The sequence below is a fragment of the Malurus melanocephalus genome, unplaced genomic scaffold, assembly GCF_030028575.1.
Source record: "Malurus melanocephalus ecotype Western Australia unplaced genomic scaffold, MMel_1.1 scaffold_642, whole genome shotgun sequence".
Classification (NCBI taxonomy): domain Eukaryota; kingdom Metazoa; phylum Chordata; class Aves; order Passeriformes; family Maluridae; genus Malurus; species Malurus melanocephalus.
The window spans coordinates 37,557-45,686 of record NW_026623874.1 but is presented as its reverse complement, the minus strand read 5'-3'; positions in this window follow the sequence as shown (position 1 = coordinate 45,686).

Genomic DNA, 8,130 nt, shown 5'->3' with positions numbered 1-8,130 from the left:
AGTCTGAAGTGTGCCAGAAATCATTGTGATCTGCCAGAGGAGCTCCAGCAGCTGGAAGCAGAGCCAGGGGAGCCGGGCTGATGTGTGATTGTGTAACTCTCACAATGTGGGCATCACTTCATGCCCCTGTGCAGCAGAAACAAAAGGAGAGAAGCAAAATTGGCTCTGAGTCGTGACCTAGAACACGAGCACAGGAATAACAAATAATTGTGTTTGTGCTGAATTGTAGCTGGTGTRGATGTGTGCGGTGTTTAGTGATAGGAAATGCAATTAATTTGGGTTGTTTTATAGTTACAGCATTAAGAAATGCCAGAGATTTTAAAAYGGGAATGGTTCCTTTTTTCACAGCTCTGCGGACTGAGAAGGCTGCATTGCAAAAACCTTTACCCGAATACCTGCAAAACTCTTGAAAACATTTCTGAGCAATTGAGAAGCAGGTTTATCTGGATTTCTGAGGGAATTACTCTCCTAAGTCACTAAAGCAATCTGCAGAATTCCATCTGTAATTACAGAACRCAGTCAAAGAGTGGGGAATAATAAGAGGAAAATATTCTGAGAGTTGTTGCGCTCTGACAGTGTATAATGAGCATGTCAGGTAATACAGCTATTCTGTATGGCAAAGTACAATCTTTCATCCTGTGTCAAAAAGCTTCTCTAAAGTGCTTTTCATATTAAAAGTGTCAGGTATATATCAAGTTTTTTCCTCAGTTTTATGAGGCAGAAAGTGAAGAATGAGTTAGTGATTTGCTAAGATCACTAAGAAATCAAAACCAGAATGAGGAGCTCAATTCTACTTTCAGCCCCTTCCCTTTACTTTCATGACATTTTAGGAGTTTTTCTTTTTAAATAGTTTGAGAAATGGAGGAATGATACATTTAAAGACATGGGRTGTTACATCCAAGCCAGTGGGGTTAATTCATTTCAGCGTGCGCCTGTCATTTTGTGTCACTGAATGCTAAGCCCTCATTTTACAATTCATCTAAATGGATTTGTTCCCAGCCTCTCAGTAAATCTATTTTATAAAAAAAAGTTCTGAGCTCTCAGCAGCATTCCTGACAAGAACCAGTATTAAACCRAGGTATTTTAGGTTATGCTGTGAAAATTGAAGGAGAAGAAGCCAATGGTTGAGTTATCTCAGCGTGCCAGCCATGAGCTCTCTCAATTTTTTTTTGGTTGTTTAGAGAGTGGTAGTGATGGTGTGATGTTGTGACTGAAGATGGAATTTCTYCTCTCTCATCTTTCATCAGCCCAAGGGTATTGCTGCAAACGAGGCACACCAGTGCCAGGGAGGTTGTCTTCATGTCTGGCACAGCGTTGGCAGCCCTAAAATGAGTCTGGGAGCCACAATCCCGAATTTGGCTGCTGCAAGTTGTGCTTTCTGCAGACTTTGGGGGAATGGCCCGCTCGTTCCTTACCACCTTTTAATTTTCAACACATGTTCACATCTCTGTGCTCCTCTTCAGCCCTTGGAGGCTGGCAATTTGAGCTCGTCATATTAATCAGTCCAACTGTTAAAAGATAAAAGCGGCGTGTACTTTACAGCTCTGAGGGGTATGATCAAGGGAATTGCTGCTGACCTTGCTCCTCCTGGCAGCTCTTCCCAGCCTCTATTCAAATGAAGTTCCCTGCTTTTGTTTCATTTCCCTGGGAGTGCTCGTGTGCCTGCAATAATGAATTGTTCAAACAGCAATTTTAACCCAGGTGACGTTTCCTGACACCCGTGTTCATCCAGCAGCTTGCTGCTTCCTGCTGGGATCCTCTCCCTCGCCCTGCAGTCCAGGCACTTCTCCAGCTCCTCCTCTGTCAACTCCAATACTTGTCACTTTTTTTTTTTCCCCTCTGAATTGTTGTTTTTTTCTGGCAAAAAGCTGAAATGCTTCCTGGAGAGATCAGCAGTGCAGGAGGATCTGGGAGCGGTGGGAGTGCCCAGGTGACCCCAGCAGGTCCTGCCATCTCCTCTGTGTCCCATCACCAGCTGTCCTTTGGCACCTCCTGCCCCAGGCWGCTCWTYCCTCACATGTGCCACCCTGGAGACYYTKCCATGGTCCCTCTGCACYRARTGGAGCAGCTGAAATKAGTTCATAATGAGTTTAAAAAAAGWAATAAYGGTGCTGGAGTAGTTYCCCATTTCWCTGCAAGGCTCYACAGYGAGTTCCTCAGAGCTCCTGGGGGTTCTGCTGAGTGAGAAGCTGCTCCAGGAGATGTTTTCATYGCTGGTTCTGCTGATCTAGATGTCAGTGGAACTATTCTGAACTATCAAAGCGAGAAATGGTCGTTTTTTTAAAGACTTCTGAGACAAATCCAACATGTTTTAACCCAGTCAATTCAGTTATCAGCCATAACCATAAAAAGCACYGAGCTGCAKCTTGGAGCTGAGKAATTCTTAAGCAGTTTTGTAASTGAAGAAATCATCAGAGTAAACTAAATTGACCCATTATGWTTTTAAACAGACCTGGGAAAATTCACTTTAAACTGGTGTATTCTGCACTATTAGAAACATCAGGATTGGTATTTTCCAGGCACTCCTCCATCTTCTGCCCTAAGCAGAAAATTCCCAACTACTTTTGCCTGCTCACAGAGCTCATTTACTGCTTTTATGGTTTTCTGAACAGTTCCAGGAAAGGAACTAATCACATTAATGTGAGAAATTTGTGCTGATGGAAATTTTGGAAAAAAATGAGGAATTAGAGGATTGCAGTGATTGAATTGTGTTCAGTTTATTAGGATTTCTTCTATCCAGCAGTTATTTAAGCAGATTTTTGAGTAAGATGTCTGTTATTTGCAGATATTCACGTGGTTTCACCTCTCCTCACAGTCCCAACAATGCTGTTACTCACAGGCACCCAGAACAGCTGATGCTGGCAGAAAAGAGTTTGCAAACTTCACTAAATGGGATTTAACAAATTAGATTGGATTTTGTTTTGCATTTTTAAGTCGTCCTGTGGTGGTATTGAGGCACAATGCTCCATTCTATTAATGCATTATCATATTAAGGATTCTGAATGCATCTTTTAATTCTGTAAAAACTGGGTAACAGCTTGATGGAGTGTGGGTTCTGTAGTTACTGGCTCTAAGAAGCATTTATCTGTTTGGGTTTTTTATATGTAAGAGGGTAGATTCCATTTTTTATTTATCTGATATATTTAGCAAAGGAGTCTATTTGTGCTGAAGCTTTTTGAATTTGTTCAGAAAAAAAAGCTCAGCTGTACCACAAAAAAAATCTATCTCCAAGTGTTTTTATCGTAAGCAATTTTTTTTTTTTTTATATTTCAGCAGTGCATGATTCTGTAATTTTACACGTGTTTGGTATAAATCTATGCTTTAGACTATTAAGTTTTCCATTAGCTAAACTTTATTCTGAGTGTTTGTCCCCTCTGTTTTTCTGGTAAGRCTTTATGGTGTTGAATGCAAAAATGCCTTTTTTTTTCTCTGCTGAATTACTTGAACAAGGTGGGTTTATTTGTCAAGARCAGTAATGTTCCTTTTATCTGATTCTGTTCATGATGTTTGATGATTGTGGCGACAAGTAACATTCAAAAAAAAAAAGCATCAAGATATTTTAGACTTTAAACAGGTTGRTTTTAATGTAAGGAGAAAGGAGGGATATTCTTTATTTTTAAGTTTATTTTGGTTCTCTTTCTCAAGAACTGACTTAATGACCTGTTTTAACAATTAACACATTGTGGAACCTAAATTGAAGAATAAGAAAAATGGTAAAGTATGTGTATAATAGATATTTTAAATTAATTAATTGGTTGCTCTGAATTTTACAGTGAAACAGCAAATTGCATCTGTCCAGCTCAGGTAAGGAATATAATTTACTCTACATTATTCACAACAGCTGCATGTCAGCCTCAGGTTATTTTGTTCTTTCGTAAGCCAGTCAAGAATTTCACACTTTTCAAGGGTTGTCAGTGGTGTAAAGGAAAYATAAATGCTCTCAGGACTGTGTTACCCATTGGGACAGAATTAATTATCTGATTATGCTTAAAAATCTGGTTTTATTTTAAATCAGTGTTCTTTAGTGCTGTGTAAAGGGGTTTTATTACATAGCCAAGTGTAGGCAAGACCAACTAATGTGGACACAGATGAAGGAGAAGATGGACTCTTGGTATTTGGGGAAAAAAATAAAAATAAAAAAGGAGGCAGTAAATCAGATGTACTTCTTTCCAAACTTTCAGGCCAGTTTTGTTTCTGGTGCACATGKCAGCTGAGTGTGAGCCCCAAGCAACAGAGGGAAGCTTTGTTCCACRAGAGCCAGGCTGAGGGGTGTGCTCATTAGATGCACTGCAGCATTCCTGGGGAAACAGAAACAAACCACAAACTTTTTATAAAGGTAGTGCATAACTTAGGGCTCTCCCTTGATGGCAGTAACTTTTGAACTGAGAATTTATACRCATTCCACGTGCTTATTTTCCTCTGCAGTTCATGAATAAATGAACTGCTAGTGCAACAATATGATAGCTCAGGGTACTGCTGTTTTTGTTGGCTGTCAAGTGGTGCTTTATGCTGTACCAGAGTTTTGTGTGAGCTCTGTCAGTGTCTTGGTCACCTCCAGGAGAATATTGATAACTCTCAAATACTAGAGCAGGCAATTTTGTATAATTTTCTCTTTCCCCTCTGTATTAGCTCCTATGAGAGAGGGGAGCAAAGCAGCAGTGCTGCTGCCTGATTTTGCATCTTTCTTTTCCCTTTTTTTCTGTAGACAAGCACTCCTGTGGTTATTTCCCATCAATGCCATAGCAAGGCCTCGATCTGGGATGTCACCACAAACCTTGGAGCCCAGCACCTCAGCCAGTTTCAAACCTGCTCCTCTTGGCAGTTTGTCCATGAGGATCTTGGACAGACTGCATATGAAGCCCCAAAATACATCAGCACTGCTGTGCCATCATCCACAGAGCTCCTCTCTTCATGTGGGGTCATTCTGCTTCAGAAATCCTTGCTGCCTCCTCCCAGCCATCATCCTGGCTTGGTTTCATTATTTCCAGTACTTCAACAAAAGTAAGTATTTATTAGAAAAAGTTGAGACTGGGAAATAAATTACTTTCCTTTCTTATTAACGCTTTAGAGAAGGCATACTTTGTAATATGACCTGCATTACTGTAGATCTGTGATTTCCAAAATCACAGGGATGAATAAATATGGTGATAGATTTTTCACCTTCAAATGTTATTTTTAATTTTGTTTTTGATGGCCTCACAAAAAAGTATAAATACGTGTATTTCCAATTTATGAAAAAATGTGCTGATTAGATATTGTGCTTGGTTCCACAGCTCTATCTCACCTAGAAGTGTAAATCCACATTTCTGTTAGTGAAATATCAGGAGTAAAATAAGAGAGYTGCTGGTTTTTATTTCTCATATCAAAAGGACAGAAAAAGTGGTATTTTGCACTGTTTATAGAGGTTGTTATTTAAGTATGTTAATTGGCCATTTCCACCCTATTTATTATTAACAGCCTGACAAGTTTAKAAAAACTTTCCAGGCTCTGTAACAGTAGCCAGTTCGGAGTTTTGCTAATTAATAGTGTCCAATGCATAAATTATTTATTTCCAGGCATGTTCAAAATGCCCCAGGCTGGATAATTCCTGCTGCCCAAAATTAATGTGAAAATGTTACAAGGCTGAGGATAGCCAGGAGCAAACTATTTGACAAGGGCTGCAAATCTCGTGTGTGTGTGTGTGTGAACTTCAGTTCTTCCCTGGATTGCTCAGAACTGCTGCCTTATTAATGTAATTGTCTGTATTAAGGGAATCTGTGTTCAGGGCATTTTTTTTCTCCCTAAAGAAATGCTGATTAGTGAGTATTTCATGAGGTTTTTACTTTGCCAACTAAACAGAAGTCAGTTGGAGTCATATTTTCATGCATTGTGACTCAGAAATGCACAGAAGTGGTTCTTGTTTATTAGTTCATTATGGAAATGTTTCATTAGTACATGTAACTTCTTCACAAAGCCCATCCATATCTGAAGCAGGAAATATATTTTAAGTATAAAATATGTTATTTTTTTTAAGAATTGAAAGAGTTATAGATGATATTATAAATCTTAAGTCCAAAGTGTGTTTAGAGGAATGGCTGTGGTGAGGCATGGTACAGGAAAAAAATGGGATTTGCATGTTATGAGGTGGTTGATGTAAGAAGTAAGGTTTTGTGAGGATATTTGGAACCAAAAGGAACTGCAAACGTGGTTTCAGGGCTGTTTCAGTGACAGAAACAAAGAAGAATCTCTAAAGATTCTCAAAAGCTGATTGTGATTTTGTGCTCCAAAATGTTTTTTGATGGAATGGGGCAGTGGTTTTTGTTCTCCAAAGCAAAAGGGAGTGAGTCTTTCCCCCTCTCATTTACAAGGAAGAGGATTTCTCTGTCCTAAAGTGACAGAGCTCTACTTTTTGTAGAATTGTGGTCGGTGCTGAAGCTCCTAAATTCAAAACTGCTTCTTTGGGACTCCAGTCTCTCTGCCCTGTTAACTGGGAATAGATCCTTGTGTGAAGTTCATCAAGCATTCAGGTGTCAAGTCTGGCAACAGGAAAGAAATTCCACTTGAATYGTGTTTATTGTCACTCAGACATCCCTTTCAAGCCCTGGAGTCTGCCCTGAATGCAGAAGTGTCACTGCTGTGTCCCATCCTCAAAGTGCTGTTTGAGAGTTGGGCTTTTGTCCCCTATAAACACTCTAAACTCTGTCGAAGGTGCTTGTTTGGAAAACTCCTAAATTGCTACAAAACTGGATTTCACCTTTTGTTGAGCTGTGGTGAATTAATTTATGGAGGTTTTAAAATGAGGCARTCAGTTTTCAGGGCTCTGAAAATGCTTCTAATGCATTGATTGTCAGTAAACCTGATTAATTTGCAGTGTTTGCATTAAATACATCTCTACTACMATAATATTCAAAATATTTTTTTTTTAAAAAATGATCACTTAAACTTTCACTTAATGCTGTTTCAATAGAATGAGTATACAAAATTCTCCCTGCAAACAAGAGTTTCCTTTTTCTCTCTGCCTTAAACTTGCTTTGCAGTGRGTTTTAGAAATCTCTCCAATGTGTTTGTAAGGACATAGGCATTCAATTTTACCCTGCTTTCCTGAGAGCAATCAATGCAGATTTTTATCTTTTGATTGCTTCAAACACTTTTCTGTCTCTCTCTTTGGAGGAAAAGGGCAATGTGCTATTTAGTCAAACCTGTCTGATGAAAGTTTTCTGTTTAACATCAGCCTGGTATTCATGAAAGAATGCTCATGGAAACCATAAATTTCTACAATACAAACGTACAACACCATAAATCTATACCATGTATTCAATATTTAGAAATAGTTCTTGGAAATACTTCTACATASCTTGATACTGGGTTGAATTTCTTGTGTCCACATCTGCTCCCTTCTTCTGTTCTTGAATCCCATATTTATTGGCTCTTTGAACTCCCCCCAGAGGAGTTTTAAAACTGGTATTGAAAAAGAGCACGAGCCAAAACCTTATTCTGTAAAACCTGTCAAAGAGTTGAAGAGATGATGATTTTGATGGATAATTTTGCCACTGGAATTTGGTGGTGCAGTCACYGTGTTTTTGTCGAGCATCTCTTCCAAAGCAGCCTGAATAGCCTGAACTGCCCAAGGACTCATTTTATCCTGCAAATGTTTATGCAAATGTGTTCTGTGCAAGTTAACATATTACACAAAGYGAGTTTTATTCTCAAGTTTAGCATTTCATTTTATCAGTCTGTCATTAAAAATAACCAGTTGCAAATTAGCAGTGCTAGCTGACTCCCTTTAATCAATTTCCTCAGCAATTGTGAGGTTCAGAATTGCTTTCAGAGGCATTTAATAATGCCAGAGTTACATTTACACAGCATCTCAGGACAAAGGAGTTAATCATGACACAGAATCTAAACTGCAGATTGACAGAAATAAATCAGATGAGGGAAAAGAATTCCCACCAATATTATTTTACAAACAGTGGCATCTAATTGCCTTCTGTGCGTTCACCAGGACCGCTCCGAATCTCGTTTGTGAGTGATGGATGGCTCAGCTCAGCTGTTGAACTGCATTTGCAGTTTGTCTGAGGCTGCTGAAGTGAGGAGGCCTGGAAATGAGTGGGASGGCGTCCTGCAGTGCTGCAGCCTTGGCTAATGCAGCCC